The sequence below is a fragment of the Chironomus tepperi genome, unplaced genomic scaffold (assembly GCF_022539635.2).
Source record: "Chironomus tepperi strain 1889 unplaced genomic scaffold, CSIRO-AGI_Ctep_v1 contig_337, whole genome shotgun sequence".
NCBI classification, from domain to species: Eukaryota; Metazoa; Arthropoda; class Insecta; order Diptera; family Chironomidae; genus Chironomus; species Chironomus tepperi.
The window spans coordinates 1,012,675-1,031,355 of record NW_027226459.1 but is presented as its reverse complement, the minus strand read 5'-3'; the positions used below and the strand labels follow the sequence as shown (position 1 = coordinate 1,031,355).

General features: G+C 32.9%; 1 protein-coding gene across 3 annotated transcripts in view; it reads right to left on the bottom strand.

Moving 5' to 3' along the window:
- The window catches only part of LOC139093706 (uncharacterized), a 56,500-nt gene that overhangs the window by 31,753 nt on the left and 6,066 nt on the right, over positions 1-18,681 (bottom strand). For all 3 annotated transcript variants that reach the window (XM_070644519.1, XM_070644520.1, XM_070644521.1), the window contains exon 3: positions 918-1,156. The gene's annotated coding sequence lies outside the window, so the exon portion shown is untranslated. The remainder of the gene's footprint in view (positions 1-917; positions 1,157-18,681) is intronic.

Below are 18,681 nucleotides of genomic sequence, written 5' to 3'. Positions count from 1 at the left end.
TATTACATTTTATCCTGATCGGCACAAGTTTTTCATGGCAGCTGCCGGCCGGTAACCAGAAAATTGTCATTTGTACGCCGTATCACAGCCACTTGGATGCCTCATGACAGCTTTTTGGACGCCACATGACAGCGACTAGGACGTCACAAGACAGCCACTAGGACGTCACATGACAGCCATTTAGGCGTCACATGACAGTCATTTGAACAACACATGACAGCCACTTAGGCGCTACATGAAGACCACTTTGACACTACATGTCAGCCACTTTGACGTTACATGACAGCCATTTGAACGCTACATGACAGCCAGTTGGGCGTCATATGACATGCACTTGGACACAATATGACAGACACTTGGACGGTACAGGATAGCCAATTGGCTGCCATGAATGACATGTGTCGATAGGGCAAATGTGTATTCTAGAGCATCGTACACGATGATTTCATCCAGACTAGCGCCATTTCAAATATTGACCGTTATTATTTGAATGAAAAAACGGAGATAAAAACTATGTTTTTAAAAAATAAATGACCGTTGAAATTTTTTAAAATCAAAAAATACGTTACAAACAAAAAATCAATATTTATTTAAATTCTGATGCATGTGCTGTTTTCTTTCAAATAAGCAATGATATCAATGATCATTTGAGTCTTAATTTCATGGAATTTCATCAAAAAAATTGATAATTTTTTAAAAATATTTTTCATTGTTTACATTTTTATCAACGGTAAAATATTTTTTGAATTTTCGCATACAATTTCGAATCCTTCGAAATTAATGTCGAATCCTTTCGAAATGAAATGGCGCTAGTCTGATTTCATCGACTTCTATATTGCTCACATTGGAAATTCTCTCCAATAATCGTGATTCATTAATTTTTTCGTACACCTTAAAGTAATAAATGCATCACTTACCAAGTATATCTCATGACTTAATCCATTCTGATTTCCCAGAAATTTGAAATTATTTCATCAATTTTATACAAAAAGAAACTTTCTAAGTGTTTTGCTTGTTATTTTTCTTTCACTACCTTTTTGTATTCACTCACGACTTCAAAATTCACATATTTTCATGCACCTTATTCCATCACACATGTGCGTATAGTAAGCACTTTATGCTTTTATTTAATTCATCACCATAATCATCATTATTCCTGAAATGAAAGGAAGAAAACGGAAGAAAAATTAAAGTCAATTTATCATTTCAAAGTTCTTAAAGTAAGATATGTTAAAGCAAGCAGCTTATTGATTCAAGACATGCTTTACATGTTCAACAGATCATCCATGACTTTATGAATTTTTAAACATTCGTAATTGTTTCATTTTGCTCAAAAGTTTTTTGTCTTAATGAAATCACGTAACTAAAACGACATTATGAATGTGATACTTTATGGACGGATGAGTGCTTTCATAAAGGTTAGGATAATGTAGAAACGAAGGTGTAGATTGAAATTTAGTATGAGTGAATCAAGCTCACATTGCTATAGCAGTGAAATATTAATGGGGAACATTTTTATACGCTTCGTTATGATTCCTTCAGACTTTTTTACAAAAGTTACAACTTTTATTAGAAAAGTTCATCATTTGTTCAGAGTTTTGCTTTTTTCTATAAGGATCAGGGGTATACTTTGGGTAGTCAAGTAGACAGTTTGAAGGGAGCAGCAGCGTAGAGAGACAAAACCGATACTAATTGCCTAGATCTATCAGAGTGGGATTCGAAAAGACTGTCAATCTGAATTGATAGCTGACCAACCGTCAAGTGCTTCACCTTCTCGAAGTTCTTCCTGTTTTCACTAAGAACTTAGTGCCATCCAAGGAAGTAATTAGGTAAATATCAGTGAAACTCAAAAAGGATAAACAGACGAATTTCAATTTTCGCAGTGAAAATAGGCCTTAAACAGCCGTCACGTTGCAGTCAAGGCACTCTTATGTCTTGTCATCAACGCAGCGATCAAACGACTAAATGAGTTGCTTAGCAAAGCAGCAAGAAAAGCTCGATTTAACTCTCAATATCAAAAAATCCCCACTAGATACATCTCTGCACATCACATTATTATCTTCAAATCAAAGTTGAGGATTTCTTTCAAGGATTTTTCAACATAATAATCTTTTGAACTTGATTATAAAATACACAAATAAAGTTAACGATGAAAAAAATAAATGGATAAGTAGCTTTTTTCTTGCCAAAAATGCCACAACCTCATTTCTCTTTTATTCGCATAAAAATCTTTCTAAGAAGATCTTTAAGTCTCTTCTAATATCTTGTAATGAACTTGCTTGCTTGCGTGAAAATGTCTTAAAAGAAGAAACAGCAAAAAAAAAAAAATGGTCTGGAAAAAATCGATTTTTAATGAGTTTTATGTATTGTTGACTTATTAAACATGAATGATTTAATTCATGGACTGCAACTCATGTTCTGGGTCAGTGGTGGGCAACCTGTGTGCCGCGGTACACTAGTTTGCTTCCAAAAATGTTTGAAAATGCCATGATTCGTATGCCAATTGCGGTTTCGGTCGAGGCTTACGACACAAGTGTTCCACGGCACAAAGGTTGAGCAATCCTGAATTAAATGCTTAATTTAGTAGAAAAAGTTGTCTGTAGTAATCATAATAAATATGGGTTAGTTATCATCAAACATAATGGAGGCTTCTATTCAGCCATTTAAAACGAGAAAATGTGGAAAATTGAAGATGAGAATAAAAACTGAAACGGAAGAAGACTTGAAAATTGTTGACAGATGTTGAAGCAATGGGAAAAATAGAAATGGATGGAAAGGAAAAGTTACTCATTCAATTTTGAATAAAAAGAGAAGTTTTTCAAACATACAAATGGAATTGCCTCAAGTCTGATGAGTTAATGTAAAAATTTTTTCGATCGATGCATGAATTAACAGCACTTCATCAGTTCCTGTTTTTCAATTCATTTACATCCATTAAATTTTAAGGAGACATTTGAGACTATCTGATTCTGTATATTCATGATTACAGATTCATTGATACTTTGCTTGGAGATATCAAGTCAGAAATTGCTGCAAGGCATTTGGAACTGATACATATAGACTTAACAGAGAATTGAGTCCTACTCAATCCTATCCAAACTGATTAGAACACTCAAAATTTAGCGAATAGTCTGTAAAAGATGCTAATGTCCTCAACATTCCAAACTGACAGAAGTTCTTGAAGGATAGATCCGGTTATAGACTTTCTCTTTGCGCGGCAACGGACCTACGTGCGCATTACGTAATAAGTGAACGGCTCCTATTCAGAATTCAGATTTAGTCATGCAGATAATCAGAACTAACTTAGTCTAATGCTTTTGCAGGCAATTCCTGAAAACCCAACTCTGATTTCCACACATAAGATACATTTCCATCCATATTCATCTCCAGGAAAGTCACATTATGCAATTATAAATATCCATAAATTTATATCCTCATGAAAACAGAGACATGATGAAAAATTAAACAGCATTTCACTTTAATATTTTAATGAAGACAATCACGTTGATTATGATGATGGTTAAACAAGAGTTGAGTAAACATCAGAGGAAGTGTATGAAGCATACGAGATGAAAAAAAAAAATCAGTTAAAAGCTGAGAGATGTGAATTAATGAGTAATACTCAAGGGGAATTTTTGTTAAAAAATGAAGGAATTTGATGCGCAAAGCAATTAGTCATTAAATTCCTCGTACATTTACTATGCTCGTTAATCTCTGTGGAATGAAAACACAATAACAAGTACGATCATCAGCATTTTCATTCAATCGAGGAAAAAAAATCATTTTCACGAAACAAGTTCAATTTTCATTGTCTTGGCTTCATATTTAAATGAAACCAGATGCATGTGAATTTGCTTTGTTTGAGTACAGACTATAGGAACTAACTAAAATAATCAATTTTTTGAATCAACATGTAAAGTAAGAAGTATTGAGGATGTGAACGTAAAAATGGAAATGAAATGTTTTATTGGATATCCATAATAATCCATTCAGTTCCAAATAATAATCATAATCATGATAATCGGTAATGTGCTATCGAGTTACGTCATAAAATCTTATATGATAATCAATAAAACTTATTAGTGGAAGTAAGGCACGAAAAGAAGATAAAAGTTTTTCATTTAATCTATATAGAAAGTAAAGGTGGAAGGTGAAATTAACTTAATTTGATGGATTTTATGGGTCCAAAATCAATTAAAAGAGAAATTATATCCGATAGACAAGAATGAATGGGAAGCAATTAAGATGAAATGAAGAAGAAGCTACGGAAAATTGCACATGTCTTAATTTTTTTCGCGAAATACTTTTTTCCTCGTCCATAAATATCTCGAAAAGAATTCAAATGAAAATGCAGTTCATGCTCTGTAGTTGGAAAATTGCAATAAATTGTTCACTGCCAGGCCAAACAAATGCTGTCAGAGATATTTAATATACATATGAAATTTCATACACACGTGGCATTCACAAAACATCTCTTTTATTTTTTCTCACTACAGTGTACATTTGACAGAAGCCTGTCATGTTACTTTCCTGTTGATTTGAACTTATTTAATTTGAAAGGTTTTTTCATTGGAAAAATATTATAACGTTCATTTGAGATTTGAATAACATTTATTGTGCATAGTTGAAGACCCTTTTTTATAGAAAAGTTCAATCTATTTTCAAACTTCAAAGAATAAACAAATCGTAAGGAAGCGTATTTTAATTGAATTACAATTAACAGACGGAAGTTAGCTATAATCAGCTTAAGAATACGTCTAGAAGAAGTCTTGAAACGCAAATGATCTGTAGGACTAGCGAAGTAAGTGTATAATTACAATAATCAGCAAATTTCTCTTGTTGTTGTTCCAGATTTAAAGATAAGTACAAAAAGTTGGCAATTTTGCAGTTCCTGTTATTGATTATTGATAAATTCCATCGACAATAAACCCCAAAAAGCATAAAACACAATAAAAAGCTCATTCAACAATTTCCATATCATCATCTTGTACAAATTTTTACCTTAAAAAATATGAACACGGAAATTATCGGAAACCAAAATATCCTCATTGTTGCCATAAATTATTTCAATGATCTGAACGATTTTTATGTAATTTTCTTCTTCTATAAACCTATAAATTCGTATTATTACTTAACCATATCATCGTCAGCATGATGATTATCATATAACATCCCTAACATAGATCTAGTATCCCACAAATTTGCTATCAGCTCTTAAACAGTAAATAAGATTAAAGCTTTTTGTGTCGTGAGAAACTGTACTTGTGTGTGTTTAAGGAGATTCCAAAATCTCGTATTTTTAATCTTTAGAAAATAAAACGAGACTTGAGGAAGAAAATAATCTCAAGGATATACAAAAGCACGTATGAGATTCAATGCATGAATAGCTTGAATCTTTTATTACCGAAATCGACAATAAAATGTAATTTGCTATTAGAAAAGAGTTGAATCCTTTGGAAATTTTCCATGGGACTATCGTGCACGGAGAAATAAAATCTTAAACAAGGCATCGTACTTCCTTAAAATTCTAACTTCATACCGAGTGCAGTGAATTTTTAATGACTAGTTGCATGCATTGTCTTAAGAACAAATAAAGTCATTGTGATGCGGTTTGTTATTGGACATGTTCCAATGTATGTCAAGTTTATTACTAAATATATGACCGAGCCGACAATCGACTACTTAATTGCAGTCTGTGAGATCTTCTTGACTTGGTCAATGACCATTGAATGTATAAGAAGAACAGTAAACAAAAGCAACAGATTATCAAGGATATCCTAATGATTTTAATTACTTTTCTAGTGACTTTATGATTTGCATGCAATTCCAACATACAGAGTTGAAGAAAACATAAGATGTCTCGAGACTTACTTAAGCAATCACACCTTGTTGTTAAAAGCGATAATACAATTCAAGTAAACTGAACAAATTTGAGTCAAGAATGTGAATTTTATGAAGTTGTTTGCTCCTTCCCCTCTACAACTAGAGACTAAGTAATTAGATCTGCTACAAAAAGATATGTCACAAAATCCCATGATACATATCCCATTACGAAAGCAACCTCAAGCTATCTTAGATAGATGTAGTAAATGAAATTTTAAACTTTAATCCAATAAAATAATAGAACATTAGCTCAACGTCAACAAACATATCAAGCTTGAGATTGTTGTCACTTTTGAAACTATAATTGAAAAGTTCTGTTTACTTTTCAGTCGTTTGAAAATTTAATATGTCATGACATCTGTAATACCAATGTAGAATTTAATGTGACCTCCATATGACAGCCATGTAACATCAATATGGCTGCCCTGTGATATGTGACATCGATACGGCTGTCATGTCAAATGTGACATCCATGTGACTGTCAAATAGAGACGATTTCAATGTTGTGTTGATAAAAGAGCTTTAATAGCTCCATGGCAGAGCCTTCTTCATCAGTGTCACTCGGGTATAAATTGCAAAAGAGAGAGTAAAAAAGCATTAAGAATGATGATGCGATAAAATATGATAATAATGAAGATAACATGATTTTGATAAATGTTTCTTATTCACTACACTAGACACATTTATTCAGTTAGTCAGCCAGTCTGTCAGTCTCATATGATGATATTCGGTATTAAATAATTTTATGACATGATGCGTAGTATAACGATATATCAATAAACGTGACAAGAGTAAAAAAAAATCTATGGAATTCATTGATATAGATTCAATGTGAAGGAAATGGAATGTATTTTTTTCTACTTCAATGATTTATGTCATAATCATTTGTTAAGTGCCAGAAAAATCGTTCAGTTTTTTATTTCCACAAAACCAAACAAAATTTCATTTCTTTTTCTCTTAACCATTCATAGATGTAACATAAAGGAACTTGATATGCGTCAAAGAAAGTTATGAAGATAAATCTATGTGCTACCTTAAAAACAATGATGCTGAAATAATCGTTGAAGAAAGTTTTGCGTTACTTTGTTCTGTTTAAGCTGAGAATTTTCCTTTCGTAAATGTTTAGAGGATATGCTGTGTTCATGCACAGTTAAAGCCATTCAAAATTGATTTATCTTTCTTAAAGTTGGAGATGAGAATGATTGGTTGAGGGAATGTAGATGATGAATTAGGAGAAGTAGGAAATTTCATAGGAATTAAGCTTAGGTTTGTACAAGAAAGCAATTACTAGTCTCTCGATCATTAACAAGACTGGCACATATTGAAATGCTTTTATTGAGACATTCACTTGGAATAAGTGATCCCAAGTGGGACTCGAACCCACGTCTTACGATTTCTGGTCGCTTGCTCTTTCCACTGAGCTATCGGGGGCTACTCGACTCTATGGCAAAGTACCATACATAAATTATACATATTCTGTATCCCTCTTTCCAACGGCACTTCCAATGACGTACCGTTGAAAGGCCATTCGAAGATTCCCATTCCAACATGATTGTGGTTATCCACTCCTGAGCCAAAATCTATTATGTAGATGAGGAAGCAATCATTTCAAGAACTTACTGCCCGAATAATCAAACTTGTTAGTCTAATTCTCAAATTCATCTCCTAAACCTACACAACTAGTACATACATTAAAATAATTCTAAATTGATGTTTAATCATAAAGATTTTACAGCATTAAGAAAAGTAAAATTTAAAAAGCATCAAGTCCAAAAAAAAATCTGATTCCATTAAAGATTTTGTAAACGTTCAAGCATAATATTACAGTAAATGTTGATTTTTGTTTCATAATTCCCAATAAATTTTTACCTTTATTTTGTGTATAATATCTCATGATGTAAATATTTATCTAACCGCATGCTCAACATCATAATTATTTTATGAACTTAACTCTGTGCTTTATACTTCAAACAGAATGAATCGAGTGAAAAAGGAAGGAAAATTTCAATTTTCACACTATGGATGAAAAGGCGATGTTGTTGCTATGTTGCCAGATTGTATTGCAAGGCGACAGAGAAATGTGTCGTGAGAGGAAGTGAAGAAAGCTTTTTGACATTCTTGACGGTTTTGCGACAATTCTTCCTCCCGTAAATTTACTTCAAGACGGCAAAAAATCAAACAATACAGAACGAAAATATGAAAGCATAAAAAAAGGGATCTGAAATGCTTCATAACCTCAATGCATGAATTTTATTTCCAATTTGAATAATTCAGTACATATTTTCATCCGCTATAAAAAAAGCACAAAATTTTCTAACAGGTTCTAAAACAACGACAATAACTGAAAGTTTTTATATTTTGTTTATGGTTTCACATGAAAATATTTTGGATAAAAACACGAATATGCTTCACTGGCGGAATGCCATTCAACGTCCTTAACATTCACATCACAACACATAAAAGGCTTTGTCTAAAAAGCTATACTATAAGCTCCATTGAAATTCAGGAAGTACTAAAGCGTAATGAAACTTGACGGATTTAAGCGAAAATGCGCATTTGCAACCGGAACAGTTGCATCTCTTATGAGCCATTCAACATAACTTTATGTCATAATATGAACTAAACTAATTGACATTAAGAAACTATCCATTTCCACCACATTTAGATGACTTCCAAGCTGTGAGTGTGACTTCTACTTCAACCTATTGTCATGGCTAACATCCACAAATTTTCATAAATGACGTCTAGCATTTAAAAGAAAAGAGTTTTTAGAGGCTTGTGTTGCTCAAACCATGATACGTGTCACACTAGTGTCATGTGACACAATTTTAAATGTGTTGTAAGACAATTTCAGATGTGTGGCAACATAACCTCAGCTGTGTCACGACACAACTTCAGGTGTGTTACGATACAACCTCAGAAGTGTTACGATACAACCTCAGAAGTGTTACGACACAACAACAAATGTATTGCGACACAACTACGGATGTATCGCGACACAATCTCAGATCTGTCGAGACACAACTTCAGATCTATCACGACACAACTTCAGATCTGTCGCGACACAGTTGCAGACGTTTGGCGACAACACTAATGTTGTGTGTTGTGTTAAAAGAATTGAGAATCACTGCTATTCGAAAGTTAAGCAGCTAAAGATTCTTCGAAAATACAATCCATTGATTGACATCATTTACAATCGACCCCTTAACCCTCTCATCTGTAATTTTCAGCTAAAAGGGCTTGAATATAAAGAACGACTTAAACGACACATTAAATGAACATCGCTGTGTGGTTTAAGAAGAGCAACTTGAACAGATTTGTGGCAACGGAAGCAAATTATGCAATGAATTTACTCGACAATTGAATAAATTAATGAAATTAGCATTTCCTAAAACTTGCAGCCATTTATTTCTATGATAAGAGTGCGAAGCACATAGTGTGTTGCCACTTCAGCTTTAGTACGAATGTGTTGAAGAACTAAGAGGAATAGAAGATGAAAATTTATTTATACAACAAACAATTTTTGCTCTTTTCCTCCACCAAATAAGTCATGTTAAAAATATGAAAACAGACAGCACTATAAAGTAATTTAACTCATTTCTGTTGTTCATGCTTCATTCTGTTGACGTTGAATATTTTTCCTCTGGCTGCAAAAAAAGGTAAATTTTTGCTTAAAACTTTTTTTTATATGTAGCGTCATTTATTCTTCTTGTGGTGGTTTTTAGAGCAAGAGCAAACAGCATATTTTTTGAGCAGTAACAGCAGTTGAAAAATATTAATGAAAACAAACAGCAAACAAAACTTAGATTGTTTGCATGCAGGTTTTTTTATGTGTAATAGGGATTGCTTTGTTTCGGGAAGTTCTTGAACGGAGGTCGATAGGAACAGTCATGGTGAGATATACAAATGTCAAGATTATAGCCATAAGTACAGTCAATTCTACTCAGGGAATTCATTTAGAATTTAGAATATCGTTCCTGAATAGCACAGGTTGGTTAATCGACCCAAACTCCGACACCAGACCGGCGTAACTCTGACATGATATCGGATTTAGATTCAGTTTGAATGTAGATTCGGTTTGAATCCGGCACCATACCAGAGTCACGTTGGACCGAATCCGGGTCTAGATGCGACAGACGAGACTCTGTCATGGTGCCAAATTCGCGTGTCAGAGTCACGTTGAAGTTAATCCGAATACGTAACCAAGTCAGAATCATGCCAGCCTAGGATCGGAGTTTGGATAGATTAACCGACTTGTGCTATTTGGGGTTGCAAATGTCTCAAACCTCATTGAATGCCATTTACCAAAAACAGACAAAGCTACCCCTCCGTAACAATCTCTCCATAGAAGTATTCTACCGTGAACCTTCAAAGCACATTCCCGTGACTTTCTTTCAACTAGAAACGCTTTTATTCAATTCATAGCGGTAATTTATATTCGTTTGAATTTATGTTGCCTTAATCGTTTACATGAAACAAAAGTTTCGTTCACCACGATAGCAGATAGAATATATTTTGCCTGTATAAATCAGCTGGTGTTAGCATTAATATTATTATCATCATATTAGTTTAGATATGTAGCAGTGATATATTAATAATTAATGCGAGAGTATTTTAGGGATTTAAACAATTAACAAATGGAACGGTTTGTATGATAAATAAATTAAAATCATATTAAAATTCAGGGGACTAGAAATGTTTTTTGGGGATTTACGTAATATGCTTGTGTATCCTCATAAATGGAGAGTAGTGGTTGGCAAACTGTGTGTCGCGGCACGCCTTGGTAGAGAGCTTCAACCAAAATCATACACGGCATACGGTTCATGACATTTCCGGCTAAGGATACTATGGTACCGCAGCACACAGGTTGCCCACCACTGACATAGAGGCAACTCATAGTAATACACTCAGTGGTAAACATACATACATTGTTATGCAAAGTCCCTTAATTATTCACACGTTGTTAGTAAGTTGATTCATCTCAGACAAGTTTAAACAAATTTACTCACATCTATAAAGAACTATAGTTCTCGAGTAAGACGTAAGATGAATGTCTGACGTAAGTAAACTGACGAAGGATGAAGTTATAAGCATGATAGTCGAAAATGCAGTATATCCTCAACAAAAATAACTCATTAAGCTTCTTATTTCGATGATTAAAAATAGAAAAATGAAAATCAATATTCTGAACGTCACAGACTAATGTGAGGATTACTAGATTGAGGTATAGCAACGGCACAGGCAAAAAAAAAAAGCTTAAATTTCCCACAAGAGAGATTTTCACTCAAGAAACTAAACATAAAATTTTAATTGATTTATTTCCGTAAACTTTTTCAATGTTTATTTTAAGCTTAACACGCACTTCACGCTTATCTATTATACCATAATTATTAAATTGAATTATAATGTTATCAAAACTCCTCCAAGCATAAACCATTAATGATGAATATGAAATGCCTTGTCTTTTTTGTGTTTGGGTAAATTTGAAGAAAGCAAGGAAAAATAATTTATTTTTGAGTCTTTTGGGAGGATATCAATTTATAAAGAAGTGAATATTGACAGCAGAGTTAGAAATTGGCTGATTTTTCGGGATTAGTATTACTTTCATGAGATTGATCTACTTAAATATACTGGTTGAGCATGCTCTTTGTGCTCAGCATTCTCTGCTTTTGAAAGCATGGTCAGGTTTACCTGCAAGGGTTTGTTGGGTTTGCCTGACTTTGTAGATGGTAAAAGAGCTCGTGGATGACCAAAGAACTCTTGGATGGAAGCTGTTGATAGAGATATCTCCTAAGAGACAAATACACGACGTAGTTGTAGTTCTGTACCATAAAATCATGTTAAGGAGAATTGCACTTTATATTCGAAGTTGGCAGACGAACAACAACTTTAAATGCAATCTGAGGGAGTCCATGGATCACAATTGAGCTGTATAGTCAGCAAAGTAAGTCAGTTGGTTAGAGTCTCCTTGAAAGTGATCAAGATATGACCTTGACAAGCCCGTAATTAGAAATCAATCAACCTAAATACTCCCCTAACTCTTGACCACCACCTTCAATATTAATCAAATTGACACATATCAACAGTTATTGATACCTACTATAACCATATGTCACGAGAGATTTTATGCCTGTCACCAATACAACTCTGATTGACATAATGTTTATTGTCATGATAATCATGATTACACACCCACATCGAGTCTGTCTTTTATCTTAGCCAATTTATCTTGACACATATCCTTTATATCTAATTCATTGTCACAATGATTCAATAATTTTGATGAGAAAATAACATTTATAAATTAAATGAGACAGCAATAAATGTCTTGAAGTGTAAACGGATAGGATAAATATTGTGTCATAGTTGGAGAATTTATAGCACAAACATTGATTCTACAACAAAATGGGGATAGAAATTGCGATGCCATTTCTATAAGCATCGTGCAAGACACAAGATGTTTTTTGTTCTTGCTTTCCTTTTCCCATAACAAGATGGCATTCACGGATAACACCATTATTGCTGTCGTAAAGAAAAAACAGAGATGAAAAATATAGTTAAAATAGTATTTATCTACTTTTTCATTGTTCAACATAGATCTTGACCTTAAAACTTTATTCACATTTCTACATGAAGCATTTTTGTTAAGAATTTGTTTGGCTGCAAACATCTTCAGGATGTTTTAGCGACTAAATAAATGGCTGCGCGCAATATGAATTCAGAGAATTGTTTTTACAGAAAAATTTGTCATTTTTTAAAGCTTTTTTGTTATTGAATTGGATATTAAATTGGATATAACAAACCTCGATCGATGCAATTTCGTAGTGTCGTGTTGAAATCTGCTGCAATACAGCTTTATGAACACAATTCACTTAACAATGTAAAAGATGTTTATTGTTTGACTTTTAAAATTAGACTAAATATTGTAAACAGAGGGTCTGCAACTATACAAGGGGAAAATCAACTAATTTTACATTCAAATACAATTTAAATATCAAACAACCGTTAATATATTCTCAACAAGTAAACTTTTTGTATTTTGCAGCTACTAGGCAACATTCAAAACTGTATCAATCGGTCATGCATCCGAAATGTATTCGAATAGAAGCAAAAGTCTACAACGAAATTAAACAAACAAAACTGCCCCAAAGTATTTTGTATCCTTAACAGACAAATGACCGTTGTAATGTAAACAGCTGCCAGCTATGACAAGTAAAGTCTAATACTAACCCTTGTTTTACTGAGTAGGTCTACTCTTAACTTTTTAAGAGCTGTAAAGTCTATTTCCTTCGTTACACTTTGCATCAAATCTGTTGAAGTGAGCAAAGAAGCAGAAATAACTTAATTCATCAATCACAAAATGTGGAAGTTCTTTTACTGCCAAAAAATACATGCTACATAAAAACTTGACCTAAAAAGCACAGCAGGGCTTAATCGTAAGCGTTTTTTATCCTTAAATGAACCAATTTTATTTCTTTATTTCAACCAGCCACAACTCAAACGTACAATAGGAAAAAAAAATTAGGTCACCATTTCACTATGTCTTATTTGCTCTAAACTGATTCACTGTTTTCACTTCCCACACTCTCTGTGTTTCTTATTATTTAACTTCCTTCATGTTTTTGCTACTGTTGCCGACTTTATCGTTCATGATATGAAAAAAGGAGGGAAAAAGATTTCATTTCTGCCATTTTTCTTCCATCTTCCTCCTTTTTGCCTCATAAATGTTGTGCTTTTTAAAGAAGTATAATAATGTGAGAATCATGATCCAAAATGTATCACTGCTAACAAAACGGCATTTCATTTATTCTCATGCTTTCTATTCTGTTTTTCAATTTTGCATTATTTTTTTATAAATGAAAATAAAAATTAGAGTTTTCAATAGGAAGCGCAGTGCTTTGATCTGATTAATGACATAAACTATGTCAGTTGTTCTCAAGCTTGGCTGCTGAGTTTGATCTGATTGTATGGATTTCGATAATATTTGGATGATTTTGTAGTCACGAGGTGTTCGATGGAATTAAAATAGAATTCAGAATAGGTTAATAGAGGTGGAAACTAACTTAAAATCGTTTCGGTTTGGTAAAAACTAATTGAAAATTTTCTTTGAATATTTTTCTGTTTGCTCTTGTGAAGTATAAAATTTCATACAAATTTCAATAGATTTTTAGTGAACCAGGGCGAATTGAAGTCGTATTTGCCCTTTAATATTCATTTTTAGAAACTCGGTGATTCCACCGATTGGTTGAATTTTGAAAATTTTTACTTGAATAATCCGTGTTCTTTAAAATTTAATCATTTCCAAAATGACATTTAATTCAGTTGACACTTCAAGAATACCAGATAAACATCTTTATTTACTCACTCAACATCATAAACAGCATTCTAATCAAAGCAATTGCTGTTAATTAAGTTATAATTTTGATTTTAAAAATTTGTTTTCCCGCGGATTAGGAATTTCGTTACTTATACTTTTTTTCAACAATGAGAATTTTTAATAATTTTAGCTTAATAGCTTGGTTTTGAGCCCTAATAAGCACAACATAAGATGTATTAGATAAGGAACCATCGATTAGACTACCAAAGAAGCTTTAAAAGTGTTTAAATAGTCTATATTTTCGTTTTAAATGATGTCAAAAACAACAAATTCCAAAAAAAGTATAAGTAACGGGCATAAAAATGGAAATATTTCCTTAATTAAAGTGTATTAAAGGTACTAGATGACATAAAACGATAGTAAATAGGTAAATACATGATATAAGGCATTAAAAGTAGTGAAAAAGTGAGTAAATTAAGAGAAATATCATTTTTTGTGAAAAAATTCATCGGTGGAATCACCGAACTTTGGACGAAATTTAGTTCAAATTATCCGATAGACTACGATTGTCACTAAAGCTCCTTTTCTACAACTTTTATCCTAATTATGTCTCATCTCTCAAGCTTCTTCGCTTGAAATACAATCAAACTTAATTTCAATGACACTTGAATGTCGTGGAAAAAAGTCTGCGAATCACTGATTTATACACAGCTATATCCAACAATAATTCAAATTATTTATTTAGATACATAAATCAGAAAATAGGAAAAAGTTTTTTTACGTTACTTTGTATATAGTTCCAGGTATTGATCGACTTTTTTTTCATACATTTTTTGAACTTTGGCCTTTTATGCGATATTTTTTCTTCTTTTTTTCTGCTCAACATTACTTCTCATTTTTATTTTTGTTGAAAATTAGTTTTGCAAAATTGTTTAACAAAAAAAAAAAATTATATTTTGTGTGTTTCTGAAATATTTTTTTTTTTGTTGTAGGCATTGCTTCTGCCGTTTTGGAATTTTTGTGGCTATGGGTTGTTGATGTTAAAGCAGAAGTCTAGAGATTTTTGTTTGTTAATTTTTGGGGTTGTTTACCGAGTTACACCAACCTTTCCTAAGACTTCGGACTAAGGTGTTCCAAAATGGAAGTAGAGGGGAACTGGTAAAGCCGAATTGTAGTTTCAAAGCTGAAGAGCGGCAGCTTTACAATTAGACTAGTGATGGTAAGACTGACAACCGGTCATTTATGGAATCAACTTGTACAAAGAAAGCAGGTAAACAGGACTGGACTAACAACGAAGAAGTAACGCAAACTACAATGGAAATGGAAATCATTTTGCAGTCACACGGGGACGGCTTCCATAAGATGCTAATATCAGAGCTTTCCATAAAGCTTTAAGTGTTCCATATTAGAGCTTTCTTTATTTGCGTCATTCGGGATTCAATTTCACAATATTCCAAATTATTACAACTCTCAGTCAGATCTACAAATGAAGTTTTTGATAGACGTAAATTTATTCCAACCAACCTTACACAAAAGCATATTTGGGGATTTAAATAAACCCTCAATTCAACAAAGCAACTTGATAATTTTCACGCAACCTTTAATCCAGAAAAGGAAATCCCATCAGTATTCAATAGCATTATTATTATTCATCAATTCACAAATATTCAACCCGAAAAATCCAGTTAATAACAAGTCAACAACCAAAAATCCCCTCCTCAAATTCCCATTCATTTTCAAATTAAGTTTTTTTTGGGTAATCAATAAAAAAAATTTGCATTTAATTTGTTTTAAAAAAATCCTACTAAAAAAACAAGTATGTATATCCACATAGAGTGATGAATAAAAAAATCAAAATGCAAATCAAATCATGCTTGTTATGGTCTCTTCCCTTTTTGCCTTTCATATTTTTTGCAGGGGGAAGATTACTTGGCGTGAAAATTATTTGCATTTCCCGCCAGCAGTGTGAAATTTCACGACGATGGCGTGAAATGTCGTGAAATGGCGTGAAATTTCACGACACAGTTTATTCTGGAAATGACTTTAACCTTACTGGATCTTGTTATTTGATCGGGAAACTAACTTTAACCTTACTGGATCTTGATTTTAGTTCGTGAAAGTGACTTTTACCTAACTGGATCTTGATTTTAGTTCGTGGAAGTGACTTTTACCTTACTGGATTTTGATTTTAGTTCGTGAAAGTGACTTTGACCTTACTGGATCTTGTTATTTGATAGGGAAAGTAACTTTGACCTTACTGGATTTTGATTTTACTTCGTGGAAGTGACTTTAACCTTACTGGATCTTGATTTTAGTTCGTGAAAGTGACTTTAACCTTACTGGATCTTAATTTTAGTTCGTGGAAGTGACTTTTGCCTTACTGGATCTTGATTTTAGTTCGTGAAAGTGACTTTGACCTTACTGGATCTTGTTATTTGATAGGGAAAGTAACTTTGACCTTACTGGATCTTAATTTTGCTTCGTGGAAGTGACTTACCTTACTGGATCTTGATTTTAGTTCGTATAAGTGACTAAAAACAAGATCCAGTAAGTCCAAAGTCATTTATACAAACAAAAACCGAGATCCAGTAAGATCAAAGTCACTTCCACGAACTAAAAACAAGATCCAGTGCGGTCAAAGACACTTTGCCAACATTAAAGCAAGATCCAGAAAAATTCAAGTCATTTCCAAGGAACTATCATAAAAAATAACAAAATCGTTGGGACAAAAAAGTTAAAAATATGCTTTAATCACTAAAGTATACAAATATTTAGCCGCCGACATTAGTGACTTGGATCTCTGACCCCTAAGAAAACCGAATATCAGATCGGTTCTCTTACTTAGGGTGAAAATCAACTTAAAAACCAATTTAAAGATGAAAAACCATTGGAAAAGTCGATTTTAAAAATAAAAAAAATTGGTGTGAAATTTCACGACGCTGGCGTGAAATGGCGTGAAAGTGGCGTGAAACGGCGTGAAATGGCGTGAAATTTCCCGCCACGGACGTAAAATTTTTGGCGTATACGTTTCGCGCCAAGTAATCTTCCCCCTGATTTTTTGTTATTTTTCTACCTATGCTCATGTGTGTATCTTCATCTACCTCACTGTCTGAACAGTGAACACACAAAAAAAAAAAATGCAAAAGATACGATCTGATGCAAAATGGAATTACCGATCTATATAAATATCTAAAAGTTTATAGCTCATGGAAATTGAAGTTTATAGATAAATCGAAAATAAAGTACGTATGAGAGAAAGAGAGTTTGTATATAATAACATTGATGGTGCGATATATACTTAAGTAAGTTTAAAAGTCTCATCTTGGTATGACACAATACATTGTGGTGGCTAATGTCAAAAGCATTGATATGCTTTTAACGAGTCAAAATTTCAAAAATGTGAAGTATCGGCAAGGAAAGTATCAAAAATGGATGATTTTTTTGAATATAACCTTTAAACTTTAAACTAAAGGATTCTTGGATTGGATGAGTACAAAAGGGATAATATAGTCCTTAACATTCCGCGAACTTAACATTCAGAATTCTCAAAGGATAGAGCCAACTCTAGACGTTCTCTCCGCGCGGAAATGGGCCAACGTGAGCCCTAGTCAAGGAAGTAAGTAACTAATCTTTAAACTAGAGCTCGAATTTGACTGGGAATTTGTATGGAAATGTCTCCTTGAGTTGACTCGACTCTATATAAAATTCTGGTCCAAATCATGTTCTGCTTTAAACCAAGTCAATCTTCATTTCAAATAGGAAAAGATCAAAGACTCCTGCTGAGTCTCGAACTCATGATCGCAGGTTCGATGTTGTAATAATTTTGTACCTAAGTACTAAACCATTCCGCCATCGAGCTCCTTCTACTCTTTTGTATCAATCTAACAAAATTGCATTCAAGTTATCACTGTCGATTCCGAATATTAGACAGCTGAATTTTGGAACTAACTGTTATTCAAGGATTTCCGTGATCAAATTAGGTTAGTCCTTATCTTCATCGCTTTAGAATCATCTGCTTACACAATTTAATTTGTACTATCCATCCTGTTATGTCCCTGACCATGACCTAATTTGCAAAACTATAATTTTATTCCACTCATTCAACTAGTCTGCATGTCAAAAAGTTAAAATATCCACAATTTTTTAGGATAAATTTTACAGGTAAAGCCATAAATATCTAGGTGCCTTTACCGATACAAGTACATAAATCGATAAATATCATAATATAATGTCAGGTCGTAATGGTGGCGGATAAAACTGAGAGAGCTTTTCATAAAGTTTCATGAAAATACATAAAACAGTACATTTTATAGGTCAAAAGGATATTGCAAGCATTTAGTTAAACACATAAAAAAAAACTTTTTTATTTTATCATCTCCACGTATGTAGATATTCGTAATGAATATTTCTCTCCTTCTCTTTACAGTTATAAAATAAAAATGTTAACAAGATTAAAAGTGAGATGTGAAGTATTTTGCGCA